A 16,426-nucleotide genomic window follows, 5' to 3' on the forward strand; every position below is an offset into this window, starting at 1 on the left:
AGGAGTGAACAGAGACGCCACATCGGACTTACCGACGAATTGTAATCTCGCTAGAGAGGCCAATCTACTTCGAGTGTAACTAAAACGAGCCAATGCACATTGGCATGCGATAATTGCATCAGCTGCGCTGCATCACTGTACGCGCATATAATGAGCAGCAGGTGCACCGCATCTTCAGGTTTTCGCTGAGGAGCTGAGCCGGTGACCTGCGGGAGTTAGCAGATGTGATGACGGGACGTTCCCTCCGTCAGGGAATGAGGGTTACATACGTAACCGATACATTCCCTTTCAGTCTGAATGAATAGGAATCCCTACCAAAAGCACCACATCTGCTGATCCCATCTAGCGCCCTGTGTATACCTCATATTCCCTCTTACCTGATGGGACAGGGCTTACACAGAGAGGTCCATCATGGGTGTTCCGACTCAGTGAGACTATTGGATAACACTGGGAAAGCGTGCCCTTTCCATTGGAAAAGGAATGCTGCGGAAGCCATATCCTTTCCTGAAGGAGTCATGTGGAGATAACATATGGACTAACCTCGTGGGGTTGTTTGCATATGGAATTACTTGGGTGACACCAATCTGCTAAGAAGATGGGTTCTCCCAAGGGAAAGACACAGGCTTCTGTTTAGGAGCAACGGTGGAAAAAAGCAACATATATGGGATCCCCGCAGGATTGCACATATGGCACCAGCCTAGACCCGGTTCTCAGGGATTCAGTGCTAGACACTCCGCTACATTCAGCTGCCAAAGGGTGACGGATCAGATGGTGGACCTGCGCGTAGACATGATCACAATGCATTTCTGAAGTGTACATTTAGTCAAGCACATCTTTGTCCTAAAGCGGCCTTTTTAGATGGCTCAGAGCAAGACGTACTGCAAGAAACTTGAGGCAGTTGATGTGCCAATGCAGGTGGGGTCCTGTCCAAACCCCAGCAACTGCATGCCCGTTGCACGTGGCCCCCCAGCCGGTGGCAGAGGCATCTGGGAAAACCACAGCATGCCTGGACACTCAGACACTCCTGCTATCAGAGACCATGCAATCGTGACCAAAAGGACTGTAGGCGTTCCTGCAGTGGGGCAGCGAGGTGGAACGCAGGGACCCGGCTGGGAAAGGCTTTCTCTTTGAGGCGGCCCACAGCAGGTTCTGAGAGTGCCGTGCAACACTTAACTGATTCCACGGTTGGGCAGAGGGTGTGTGAGAAGGCTTGGTGGCGTCCTCGAACCGCCCGCTGGCAATAGAAGAGCTGGATGAGAGTGGTAAGGTTTTTGGCTTTCCATTGCACTCTGAGACCTCTTGGGACCCAGAGATAGAGAAAAACAGCTCTTTTATTGAGAATTTGGGTGCCACTGATTGCGGGGCCAGCAGCGGAACAAAAACAAAATGGAACACAAGATTCTCCACCTGGCGGTGCTGCGGCCGGGTGGAAGCAGCAGTGGACCGCCGGGGCAGGATGTGGGAAATGGCATCAGTCTGCTTCTTCTCAACCGCATCGCCGAAGAGGCCAGACTCGGACAAGGTGGGCATTAAGAAACCTGACCTTGTCGGTTTCCCTCATGTCGGCCAGAAACAGCCAGAGATGGCATTCCTGGACCACTAATGTGGACATTGCATGATACAGTGACCGCACCGTAACCTTTGTAGCACGAAATGCGAATTTAGAAGAACTTCTTGGTCATGACTACCCTCGTACAGGTCATTCAGTGCCTAGTGAGCTCCTCATGCACCTTCAGAAAGAAAGGTACCGGGCTGGGACACTGAGAACAATCGCAAGGCCACCCGAGAAACCAATTGTCCAGCCTCGAGGGCTCGGGACACGGTTGTGGGTTCCACACAAGACCCTCTCAGCGGCCCGGGAAAGCATAGCCATCATCTCCGGATCTTACTGAAATCTGACTTTGGTTCCCAAAGGAGGCAACATAGCTGAATCGTCATCTCCACATTGAGTCTGGCTCACCCTCCGATGCAGCGAGTGAGGGTTCTTATACACAACACTTTAACCTTCTATAAAATAATCATTCATATAGTTTGAAAAGGTTGAAGCGAATTACAAGAGTGTTTGCAGTGGGCTGTTTACATTAATCTCGCGTCATAAAAACCTTTCTGTCAGCATAAGTCAAGTATACTCAAGTGAAATTTTAGGTTTATTTCTGAGAAGTATATAAAAAGTTGACAAAGTATACTTTCTTATTTTTAGTTTAAAAGAAATATACTAATAGCACACTTAAATAAACGTATTTTTCGTAAGGGTCTGCGTCACATTACTACACACTACTGTGACAGTATGTTGGAGATGTATATGATTTTGTAACGGTGGTGGGCCCCAATAAGACAATTTCAACCATTCAATGCCAATTTCATGTTTTAACTCATTGTTCGGGCACCAGACAGGAGTAGGCCTGTCAAAAATAAACCCAGGATAGCATTTATCAACCACCGGTTACATTTAACAATAAAATTTTTTACATAGTCTGGGGTTTTCTTCCCATCAATTCTAAAATTCTAAAACTAAAACGTTTAAACAATACAATTTCCAGTGTCAAAAGTTAATGAGCAATTAAATTATAAAACAACAACAAAAAAAAAAAACAACAACATCAACTCCAAATATGTAGATGGAGAGAAAAAAAAAACAATAATAAACAAAAACAACAATATTAGACCACAGTACTTCTTTTTGGTACTTTTTTTCACACATACATGGAAATATACAAGCTGCAAACCCGTGCAGATACGTCACATCTAACAGCCTTTTCGCAACAGTAGATTCACAGGTCCATATTAATTCCCAAATTTGTCCATGCACAAAAAACACAATAAATCAGCAGTTAGTAAATATATATCAGTCAAATAGACACATCAAAAGTGCGTGTTTGAATAGTCAGTGCGTGCGTGTAATTGCGTATGACGTGCGTCTCTGAGAGAGCGTGTGTTGGAATGTTTTTTTGGGAAGAATGGCTTTGCGGCACTGACCCAAATGTAGCAGAACGCAAAGTCTCTGAAGAGTGTCTGGGGACTGCCGTGGACTCTGAGATGATCCTTTATCCGACCGCGCTCTCCTATTCGGACAGCTGAATGAAGATGGTACGTGAAGGTGTGTTGCGCCAGTTCACGGACTCAATGAAGACAGTATGTCTGGAAGCGTCAAGCGACAGGAACACGAGCCCCGCTCCACACGGCAACTCAAACTGTTTTACTCCTCTCTGACAACCCTCTAACGAGAACTGCATATACTTGTGATGTCTCTCCCCAGGTGTGTGAGACTCGCCCTTATATTTGCTTCTCTTGTTAATTGATGCACGCCTCCCTTTACGTCATGGAATTGACAAAGTGAAAGTAACATTTTATGCGGCATATGTAGTTTTCCACTCTGCCACTCTCTCCCCCCCTTGAAAAGACAACGCATAGTTAAGAGAAAAAACACTCTAAAAACCGAGGAACTCATCTGAGGTCTGAGGTCTCATGGAAAATTTCCTGGAGTTTCTCCTGAGTACGATCCTCTACTTCTTTTGTAGTAGGAAAACACGGTTTCATATTGCACACATGCACATTGCACACATCCTCTCCTGTGCTTTCCAGTGCAACTTGATAGTTCAGAGGACCTAACTGTTGAATTATGTGATATGGTCCCTTCCACTTTGGTGCCAGCTTAGCAGTAAAATTGCGTTGTGAACTGAATTGAGGGAAGTTTCTGATCCATATACGATCCTTCTCCCAGAAGGTGACATCCCTTCTGTTCTTGTTATAACATCTCAATTGTCTCATTTGGGCTTTTTTGCAGTTTTCCATTCCTTTCTCTGTCATTGAGACAACTGATGAACGACATCATATGAAGGACCAGAGGGTGAAAGGTTTTGTCCATGTAACAATTTGTCCAACGGACTGTGAAGTTTTCTGCCCAGGTGGAGCTCAGCGGGTGACATTCCAATAGTCTCCTGAACTGCGGGATTAAGTGCAAAACGAAACTCGGGAAGGTAGTGGTCCCAACTTTCATGATTATCTTCCACAAAGGAAGCCATCATGCACTTAAGAGTACAGTTGACTCTTTCCGTCATATTTGTCTGCGGGTGGTAAGCAGTGGTTAGCTTGTGTGTCACACTCCACTTCACACACAATTCAGTGAATAATGCAGATATAAATTGTGTTCCTCTGTCGGACAGGATGTAATCAGGCACACCTCATCGAGTCAACACTTCTCTTCGCAAGATTTCAGCAATATTCTGAGCAGTGGTTTGGGCCATTGAGAAAAATAGTCCACAAAGATGAATAAATACTCATGTTGTTTTGTGCTTTTTGGCAGGGGGCCCATTACATCCACTCCTAGCCTTTCATTGGGTCGTGATGTAGTAATAGGTTGAAGTTTTCCTGCTGGTTTTTTGTTGTCACTTTTGAGAGTTTGACATTTTACACACCTTTTGACGTTTCTTGATGTCTGTCCACATGCCCGGCCAGTAGGCAACGTCTTGAATTCTTTTATATGTCTTGAAAATTCCAAGATGTCCACTCATGGGACTGGAATGGTAGTATTGGAGAATTTTGGGCACAAGGCTGCTGGGCATGACAACACGATAGTGGACTTGACTGTCGGTCAGGTGAGTGGTATGATACAATTTGTCTTCCAATACTATATATTGTTCCTTCTCTGTGAGTTCGGTCTTTGCAAGTACCTGAAATATTTATATAAAATCATGATGTTGTTCATCCCAGATGTTTTCAGGGGTGATTAGAAACTCAGACTCCTCTTTTTGACTGGTGTACACACTACATCCAGGAATGTGGTACATTCGTGAAAGAGCATCAGGCGCTACATTTAACTTTCCTTTCCTGTACTCCATCACAAAGTCAAACCTTGTGGTCGTAGAGACCATCTCATGAGTCGGCTGGTTGTCTTTGTGGACCTCATCACCCACTGCAATGAGGAATGGTCCGTGATTACTGTGAACAGTCGGGGTTCTAAGTAATGCTGCCATTTGTCCAGTGCCCACACCACTGCAAGACATTCCTTTTCTGTGGTGGAATAGTTAATCTCAGCTTTACTTATTTTTTGTGCCTATTAAAGAATTGATGGGAAGAAAACCCCAGACTATGTCAATATTTTATTGTTATATGTAACCAGTGGTTGATATATGCTATCCCAGGTTTATTTTTGACAGGCCTACTCCTGTCTGGTGCCCGAACAATGAGTTAAAACATGACATGGCATTGAATGGTTGATTTAAATTGTCTTTGGGGCCCACCACCGTTACAGAGTGGCGCCCGAAAAGGGACTCAATTGCGCCAGTTCACGGACTCAATAAAGACAGTATGTCTGGAAGCGTCAAGCGTCATAAATACTGAAATGATTTATATGTTTTGATTGAACAAGTTTACCATCTTGTTTTCTTAATTCAAACAGTGGCATCATACATTATATGTGTGGCAACACTTCACACTCACAGTGAGGTTTTGTTTAACAAGAGTAGGAACCTATACATGTTTTTCCTACACCCATGATGCTTTCCATGAATTCCATTAAACCATAAACAATCAGCGAAGGTTTATTCTCTAAGTGAAGAGAAATGATTTTTGAAATATAGTGTGAGCAGCGATGACGGCCCAAGCACACACCGCCTCCTGCTGGCTCTGGGAAACACTGCAGCTGGACACACACATTTATAAGAGGACTATATGAAAGTCACAGTAAAAGGTGCCCAATTTGCCAAGTTATATTGAGATTCATGCCAGTGCTTGTGGAGAAAGGTTTGTACTGGAGCACAAAGAGTCCAGCATTATTGATTAGTGTTATTTTTAGAGTGGCTATATTTATGCTGGTATATATTCTGCATTTGATATTTATTCATTTATATATTTATTGTGTTATTGGGCAGTTGTGGCCTAATGGTTAGAGAGTCAGACTTGTAACCCGAAGGTCGCAGATTTGAGTCTCAGTACTGCAGGAAATGTAGGTGTAGGAGTGAATGAACAGCGCTCTCTTCCACTCTCATTACCCACGACTGAAGTGCCCTTGAGCAAGACACCAAACCTCAATCGCTCCCCGGGCCAGGTGTGTGTTCACGGTGTGTGTGTTCAATACTCACTGCTGTGTGTGTGCACTTGATGGGTGAAATGCAGAGCACAAATTCCAGATGTGGGACACCATATTTGTGTACACGTCTCATCATGCAGCGTCCTTCAGGAGGAGTCACAGAGGTCAGGGTATATTCTGGCAAACCGTTTGCCAATCACGTCTAGCAATCGGCAAAGCAAACTGTGGTACACGCCATTCACCAACAAGCGATGGGTAACTCGCAAAGCACAATGTTCCTTCCCGTTTTCCCAGCACGATACCATAGAACCAGTTAAAACATGTCAAAGTTAAAGTTCCCGCAAACAGGTATTAATTGACAAGTTTTAGTCACATATTGATGGTTTATTGCTGAATCCAGTGTTAAAGTAGAACGCAAATAATCTGCCGGTTATATTTGGAACATTATTAATCTAATGTGTACGTACGGTCACTTCTGCGTATTCGTCCGGGGGCTAAAGAACACGGTGGAAGCTATTGATCTAGAGAAGATGAGTTTTTATACTCGCTGCTTACATGAACTCCTCCGGATTACAATAAATGATGTTTGTCACATTGTTGAGGGTGTCAGCTGACACACCGCTTCAAACTATATGTTGAAGATATTTGGACAACTGGGACAGCAAATGCAACACATAAGGCTGGATTCCACTGTATTTCATCTTTTAATAGAGTTTAACTTCAAACTGCATTCAGCTCAACACATCTCTACAGACAGCAATAAGAGCTCCGTTAGTTTACATCCGTCTTGTTGCCCTGATATGCAGGTTTTAAACGATTTTCTTAAACATTCAAATTGTATTTGAGGTTTTTTGATTGTCATGTAACATATTCCACCTTTAGTTCTAGCTGTGACAAGGCATATTTAACTTTCAGTGTTTTATTTATATATCTTGAGAAGTTTTTGCTTGCCTAGTTGTTATGTAACAGACGTGTATTTTCTCCATTTCCAGTAAGGATCAGATGACAGAAGGTCATTGTGAGGACGATATTTCTGAATTATGATGAAGTCAGCGAAGCGAAAAGTTTAAAAGCAGGATCCAAAGGATAGCTGGGACCTAAAGCTTTTATTGTTCACATTTTATATAGCCCAGATTTTTAAGAGATCACATGCATAGTTATGTACAATAAAAAGTACAGTACAATAAAACACGATAATAAGAAAAATCAGAGAAGGTCCTTTGAAATATCGCTGAGCACTTGTGTTGGTATGGTGGTCATTTTAAATAGACCATTAATTATTAATGCATGTAAAATAGTTTTAAAAGCAACAATGTATAAAAAAGGCATTGGTTGACATACTTTAAATATATATATATATATATATATATATATATATTACCTGACAATTACTGTATCAGTTACATATATTACACAGTTTCATTATACTGTATTTATAGAATAGAAAACCTTTATTGCACAGCTGTACTCTGAAGCTCTATAGTATCAGTACACACATAGCCTACAAACAGGTCGAGTGCACATGTAAACACATATGTACAGAATTATGTGAAGTGAAATATTTACATTATTTCAGTTACATTGCAATCTGTAAAAATAAAACAAATAAATATATATATATATCTTGTGCTATTTCATTGGGTCGTGATGTAGTAATAGGTTGAAGTTTTCCTGCTGGTTTTTTGTTGTCACTTTTGAGAGTTTGACATTTTACACACCTTTTGACATGTTTCTTGATGTCTGTCCACATGCCCGGCCAGTAGGCAACGTCTTGTGTTCTTTTATATGTCTTGAAAATTCCAAGATGTCCACTCATGGGACTGGAATGGTAGTATTGGAGAATTTTGGGCACAAGGCTGCCGGGCATGACAACACGATAGTGGACTTGACTGTCGGTCAGGTGAGTGGTATGATACAATTTGTCTTCCAATACTATATATTGTTCCTTCTCTGTGAGTTCGGTCTTTGCAAGTGTCTGAAATATTTTACTGATTTCAGGATCATGATGTTGTTCATCCCAGATGTTTTCAGGGGTGATTAGAAACTCAGACTCCTCTTTTTGACTGGTGTACACACTACATCCAGGAATGTGGTACATTCGTGAAAGAGCATCAGGCGCTACATTTAACTTTCCTTTCCTGTACTCCATCACAAAGTCAAACCTTGTGGTCGTAGAGACCATCTCATGAGTCGGCTGGTTGTCTTTGTGGACCTTATCACCCACTGCAATGAGGAATGGTCGGGGTTCTAAGTAATGCTGCCATTTGTCCAGTGCCCACACCCACATAAATTATTTATTTATTTATATATTTATTGTGTTATTGAGCAATTATGGCCTAATGGTTAGAGAGTCAGACTTGTAACCCGAAGGTCGCAGGTTCGAGTCTCAGTACTGCAGGAAATGTAGGTGTGGGAGTGAATGAACAGTGCTCTCTTCCACTCTCATTACCCACGACTGAAGTGCCCTTGAGCGAGGCATAAGCGAACTAAGCGGCTGCTTAGGGCCCCCTGGCCCCCAATCGAGTTTTTTTTTTTTTTTTTTTTTCAGATTTTTTTTTTTTTTTTTTACATATTAATTAACTTAAACAAGTGAAGTGACATGAATGAATTAATGACTAATTCAAGACAAGAAAATTCTGATTTCATGATCAATATACCTGCCTACAACTGCTGCTGTGTCTGCCAGTGTTTGAGTAATGCGCATAACCTCGCGTGCATAGACAATTTGTGCGCAAAGTCACGGTAATGTTAAGCCATGTCACAAAATTTTTATTTGATCAATGATTGATGATTGACATTTAAATCAATGATTTATCCTTAAAATTTTATAATATTCAGAACAGAACAAGAATAAAAAAATAACTATAAACAAGCCAAAACGAAATAATTTAAAACGAAAGTGAAAGTAAGCGGTGTTGGGCTCACGTATCTCTCTCATTAGAATCAAAATGTTTCAACATTCACAATATATTTGGATGGTAAACTATTCTTTATTATAGCCTTTGGATCGCAGTGGAGCGGAGCTTACGCTGAATGGTACAAATTGTATTAGCCTACTGACTATTTAAACAGAGCAGCGTAATTTGTATATGTTAGGTTGACTATTTTATTATTATATTTTATTACGGCTATAATGAACAGGCTGCGATGTCAAGATTACAATGCTGGGATATGTTGTGTGTGTGTGTGTGTGTGTGAGGTGCGGGCGCGATCGAACAATGGAAACATAAAAACATACTCCGTCATGTTCATACAAGACATCATTCAAACTGCAAAGTGTTGCAAAACGTTGGAGGATATTTTGCAAATAATTTATTTAATGTGTTTTGTGACAGTTTGTTTTCAGAAGTTTCAAAGAGTTAGTAAAAGAGTAAAGAAAAAGTTAAAACTTTTTATTTAAGTAGCCTATCTATTTTTATTAAGTATTTATTTTGTATTAATACATAACCTCATTGTATTAATTTATAATGTAACATTATAGCGTGACATTTGTGTCAATAATCGTCAAACAGGTGAAATCCGCGTGGTGGGAGGGGGCCCCCAAATCAAATTCTGCTTAGGGCCCTGCTTAGGGCCCCCAAAAGGCTCGGGCCGGCACTGGCAAGACACCAAACCCCAATCGCTCCCCGGGCCAGGTGTGTGTGTGTTCAATACTCACTGCTGTGTGTGTGCACTTGATGGGTGAAATGCAGAGCACAAATTCCAGATGTGGGACACCATATTTGTATACACGTCTCATCATGCAGCGTCCTTCAGGATATATTCAGGGTATATTCTGGCAAACCGTTTGCCAATCACGTCTAGCAATCGGCAAAGCAAACTGTGGTACATGCAATTTACCAACAAGCGATGGGTAACTCGCAAAGCACAATGTTCCTTCCCGTTTTCCCAGCACGATACCACAGAACGGCATAAAGTAAGAGGGTTGAGAAGTAAGAGGCGGGCACCAGTTAACACTCCACCGTTTTTTGAAATAGGGCTTATTCACATTCTTTCATACATTTAGATAGGTGGGTAAATGCATTTTTGTCTCAGTGCATGCATTGTTTTAATTTGACAGGGTCGGCGCTAGCTTAGCTTAGCACAATGAATGGAATCCTTTGTTGCCAGCTAGCATGTCCTGAGTAAAAGTGATAAAAAACAATAAAAAAAAACACGTAATTACTTCTTGTGGCCTGCGTATTCACAACGAGTACAAATAGCGATGCAGATTAACACTAGGTGATTTCTTAGGCAGATATTGACTTGGGACTATATTATGGGGAAGCACAGGCGAAGCACGGCTACTTAGGCGAAGCACTGCTACTTGGGCGCAGAGATATCATGCAACACATGAAATCCCACGACTTCTGTCAACATACCGGTGTGCAACGAGTCAAAACACAGAAGAACAACACGCGTGACCTGCACCGAGTGTCTTCGCTTTTGGATTGTTTTTTTTACATTTACATTGTCTGTTTTAAGTGGAATGCCCCAACTCACAGTGTAATTTACTGGACCCATTCTTTTTATTACTTCAGCTGGACCCTCCCACTTGGGCGCTAGCTTGGCAGAAAATCTACTGGAGGCAGACAGGAGAGGGTGAGTCTTAATCCAGACTAGATCTCCCGGCTTGAATTGCGCATCCTTCTGTTGGGCATTATAATACCTAGCTTGTCTGGTTTGTTGTACCCCTACTCTGAGTTTTACCTCCTCTGCCATGTTGTTTTGGTGTTCGACTAGAGTATATGAAGCTTGGTCAGGCGTGGGGGGTCTAAGGATCAACCTCTCCAGAGGTTCATGAAGCTGACGACCCAGCATTAACTCAGCCGGAGCTCTACCGGTGGTCTCTTGGTGAGCTGTATTGATGGCGAACTTAGCTCCGACACCAGGTATTTTGGCACTCCCCATCTGGTGAAGATTTCCTCTCTAAGAATTTGAGCTATTTTCTTTGTCTTACTATCTCGCAAGGGGAACAGCTCTATCCACTTTGTGAAAAAGTCGACAATCACCAGAACGTATGTGTTTTGTTTTTTACTCAGCGGAAACGGTCCCATGAAATCCATCCCTAAAGTGTGTCCCAGTTCATGATCTTGGGTATGCCATTGACATATTGCCATACGTCTTTACGGACAGATGACCACCATGCTACTTCCAATAGCCGCAACAAGGTTTTTAGTTGGCCCAGATGTCCTCCTAACGGGTTATCATGGAAGTAATGCAAAAAACCTGGTATCATCTCCTGAGGCACTACCAACTGGAATCTCTCTCCGGTATTCTTGACAGGTATCCGCCAATATACCACCCCCTGGTGTTCTTCGAAGGTGATCCGTTGATCTTGAGCCTTACGGGTTTGGTGGGATCCCCGCAGGAAAGCAATGGCATTGTCTCGACTTTGGGCCTGCGAGATTTCTCCTAGAGTGTGAGGTATGTCTGAAGCACATTTGGGTGTGGTTATGGTCATACAGGGCACACTGTCTCTCTCCAACGTCTCGCAAGCTCTAGACAAGGCATCTGGACCTAGATTGAGACATCCTCTACGATGATGTACCTGGAAAGTGAACTGTTGCAGTCTCAACGTCCACCGGGTTAACCGTGAAGAGGTTTTGGGGCAATTGAAAGCCCACGTTAACGCAGAATGATCACTATAAATGTCAAAAGGCCTTACTTCCAGACAATGTCTCCATTTTTCCACTGCCCAGACCACTGCTAGACACTCTTTTTCAGATGTAGAATAGTTTAACTCTGGTCCTCCCAAGGATCTGGACGCATAGGCTATTACCCTTTCCCCCTCTGGTGTAAGTTGGGAGATAATTGCCCTTAGTCCAACATCACTGGCATTGGTGTGTACCTGAAAGGGTTGACTGAGGTCCGGTTGCATTAAGACGGGTGGATCTTGCAATCTCAGCTTGATAGTCTCCAGACTGATTTGGCACTCAGGAGTCCATTCCCATTTTACCCCTTTCTTCTTTAGCTTTAAGATCTTTAGGAGGAGGATAATCGGCCGCCGCCTGGGTCTTTTCTGGATCCACTTCTACTTCTCTCTCCGACACCATGTGTCCCAGGAATTTTAGTTGACGTTTAAAGAAGTGACACTTCTTCATGTTGAGAGTGAAGCCTGGTTGAGTCTGTGAATAATGGTGTTCAGGTGTTGTACATGTTCTTTTAATGTCCGTTAATAAATTATAATGTCATCAATATATATACAAAGCAAATCTTCCCCCTCAATTCCGCTAGGATCTTCTCCATCAGCCTCTGGAAAGTGGCTGCGGCATTCCTGAGACCATACGGCATAGAGTGGAATTGGTAGACCCCTGGGTAGTGATAAAGGCAGTTTTACTCTTACTAGCCTCCTCCATTTCCACTTGCCAATATCCTGACCGCAAGTCCAATGTACTGAACCAGGAGGCGCCTTCCATGGATTCAAGTATGTCATGGATTAGTGGCATTGGATATGCGTCAGGTAAGGTTTTACCATTAACACTAGAAGTGCCAGAATTCCATAACTACTTGAACTGCCGCAAGCGGTCATTTTGACCGCTAGATTCCAAACTCTATATCTTTAATGATAAATACCCAATTGAGAGATGAATGCATTTATTGTATTAGGATATCTTTTAAAAACAAAACAACACCAAACTGTACATTTAAACAAGTTTAATTATACATTTATAAATAAATAATATCCGTAGATGTCCTGAACAAAATGACAGAGTAGCCTATGTTTTCATGTTTCCACTGTTCGATCGCGCCCGCTCCTTACACACACACACACACACCATATTCTAGCATTGCAATCTTGACATTGCAGCCTGTTCATTATAGCCATAATAAAATATTATAATAAAATAGTCAACCTAACATATACAAATTCCACTGCTCTGTTTATATAGTCAGTAGTACAATTCATACCATTTTGCGCATGTGAAGAGGATGATTTTTCCCATCGATATTGGAACGTGAGTGAAGTACAAAGCCTATAATAAAGAATAGTTTACCATCCAAATACATCGCAAATGTTGAAACATTTTGATTCTAATTAGAGAGTTACGTGAGCACAACGCCACTTACTTTCACTTTCGCTTTAAAGTATTTCATTTTGGCTTGTTTATAGTTATTTTTTCATTCTTGTTCTGTTCTGAATATCATTACATTTAAATGATTTGTTGTGGAATATGTTTTGTGTATTTTTCACCACATTTTATTGTTGTGTATATTGGTATATGTATAATAATACCGCGAAATTCAGTGCGGTCAATATGACCGTCTATGGCCGAAATAGGTAAATATGTTCATTTTTTTTCTTTTTTCTTATGTGTAATTTATATGAAAAACATTTTAAATGAAAATACAGACACTTTTAGGAAAAGTCAGGTACCAGCAGGATTTTATTTATTTTTTCAACAAAGTTATTGCAGATATAAAATTCAAAACGGTCAAAATGACCGTCATGGCACTTCTAGTGTTAAGCTTCCTATAGTCAACGCAGAACCTGTAAATCCCATTCATTTTGGGGACCAGGACTACGGGTGATGCCCATGGAGAGAAAGAGGGTTCGATGATGTTGTTACTTAACATTTGTTCGACTTGCTCGTCTATTATTTTTTTCTTGAATGGAGAAACTCTGTAAGCCCTAGATTTCACAGGCATTTCATCACATAAGAGGATCTTGTGTTGTTCTACAGATGTTTTCCCGAGCAGCTTGGAAGTGGTATGAGGCCAGGTCTCGATCAGCTTCCGTAACTCCTCCTGGTTGTCGGAGTCCCAGTTGGAAGTAATTTCAGCAACCGGCAAAGCGAGAGATGGCTGTCATGTTGAAGGTAAGGCGTAATAAAGACTCACTGTAGCGGAAGTGTGTCCTCTTTCTCCTACCGGAATCGTAGCCACTCCTGGATTTATGGTAGCCGTTATAAAAGAGTGATACATATAACCTTTGCCCACTTTCAGCCCATATCTACCTTGGCCTACATCCACGATAAACACTAAACATTTTCTTGACCGACCACCGAGCCTCATTAGCCGGTTGAAACCGGTTAACCGATTAGTTTAAAATATGCTACGCTATTTGGACAGCCATTTCGAGCCGCGCCTGCAATTTCGCAACTCTGTCGCATCTCTCTGCCGCTCTGCCTCCCGCACACACACACACTGCCGCCCTTCCACTCACGTCACTTTTTTTAAATCCCCTACAGCGCGAAACATGAGTTCCGCAAACGCGGCGCCGAGGAGCTTGTATGTAATCGGAGGACAAATTGCTCCTTAGTTTCGAAATGGTTTGGGTACAAGGTGATCACGTTGAAAATAAAGGCGTTTGTCTAGCGTTAGAAGCTCATTTGAAACATTGCCGCGGCTCATTTAAGAAAATGACAGCTCCGAAGAGACGCCGCTGTCCCACACACTACTTTTCTTTGCACGCTTCATCCTGTCATCTGCCCTGGCTCTATCCTCGAGTGTTTTAGCCTGTAGCCTTTACTTTTCGCAAACCTTGTGAGCGCGCGAACCCAAGCGCTGTGACCTCGCGCCAAATGTTTTTATTGGTTTATTAAGTACAAACAGGCGAGTTATGAAAAATTGAGTGTGAGGGATTTGGTCACTTCACACAAAAAGATCTTGGAATAAGATGGCTAACTGTAGTAGCATTTAGTCCACTGTCTATAATAGCCTAATTTAGAGATCACTTTTTTTTTCTTTTTTTTACCGACTACCGACAACTTTGATCGGTTAACGTTGATACGGTCAACCATCGGTCAAACGGTCATCGGTTAACATCCTTAGTGTACGTGCTCCCTGTATCCAGTACAGCCTTCACCTCTTGGCCCCTTATCGTTACCGGCACTACCAGAAGGGAACTTATAAGATGCGGTTGTGCGATCAATAAGCCAGCCAGATTTTTAGAGGTATTACATTAATTTGGTCTCTTATGGGTCTTTTCTCTCCCATTCTGACTGTCCACCTTCTGCTAGTAATCCTTAGCTCCCATGCAGTCTTTTTCCACCATTGAACCCACTTTTACCAGTTGTTCCACTGTTTTCACTGTTCCCCACAAACAGCCTGCAACCCTGGGGTTGGTGTTGTTGAGGATGCGGCTCACCATCTCATATCAGGCTTCCACTTAAGACAGAGGACTCGGTAATCATAGGCAAAATCTCTTAGGCGTTGACGTGGCTGCTGAACCAGAGACCTTAGCTTATCTTCCACTTCGGCAAGATAATCATCTGGTAAAAATGCATCCATAAACGCCTCTTTGAAAGATTGCCAATCTGTTACCTTACTCCTCTCTGCTTTCCACCAGCTCAGCGCGGGTCCTTTCAGAACCGTGCTCAGGGTGCCGACCAGTTCCACACTGGGAAGGGGCCTGATGTCGAGATAGTTATCGCACTGTTCGATGAAGTTGAGCACATCCGCAGTCTCACAGGACTCACCAAAAGAAGGAAACTCCAACCGAATCGGAGGCCGACCGTAGAAGGATGAGATATTGGGAACAACTGGAGGGGTAGGCACAATAGTTGGAACAGACCTAACAGGAGTTATATCAAACGTAGCATTGCTTGTCTTAGAAGGAGGAAATTAGACTCTAGATGCCGACATGGAAGTTCTATAATCATGAACAGATGTTATGGAGGTAGCTGGAGTGTAGGGCTGTAATCTAGAAAGAGAAGGGCTACTGGTGAATCGCAGTTTTTTCATTTGAGTCTCCCATCTTGCATCTCTTCTCAGGAAACAATCAGCAACCGCTCTCTCCAACTTTTCTATTGATCGGTGGAAATTATGTTCTAAATCTGCCAAACCAGCGTCCACTGCCTCACGGAAACTTGTCTCATGATTAAGTGCACTTTCAAATGACTGTTTAAAATCATGTTCATTTGTCTGTACTTTAGCACTAAGGGCCAATAAATCCACTTTGAGTTTGTCAATCTCAGTTTGCATTGTTTGAACAACATTTCCATTCAACACACAGCTTTCATCATCATCATCATCATCCGATTTTCCCTCATCATCGGAAATATACAACGAACTGAGCATAGATGTTATTTCTCCGGTAGGATTACGTCTAGTTACGAATGGACCTGCAGTGAAATCTGCAACTTGTGTCTCATTCAAACCCCTTCTCGATACCGGTACATTATAATCAGGGTTATCTGTATTTACAGTCTGAGTATGGGTGTCATCATCATTTACATTCTGAATAATTCTCTCATCATTCACATTTGTATCTCCCTCCATAATTATGGACATACAAGAAAACATACAGTACGTCCCCGTATGGGCCACCACTATGTAACACTCCGCTGCTATTTAAACAACTGAGTGCCCACTATAAATTGGAACGCCTGTTCCCATTGTCTAGTCCACATACATTCACAAGAGATCACAAATATCACAAAGAGATTAGTTTAGCAAACAACCTCAGTGTATTAA

Source organism: Rutilus rutilus, assembly GCF_951802725.1.
Source record: "Rutilus rutilus genome assembly, chromosome: 21".
NCBI classification, from domain to species: domain Eukaryota; kingdom Metazoa; phylum Chordata; class Actinopteri; order Cypriniformes; family Leuciscidae; genus Rutilus; species Rutilus rutilus.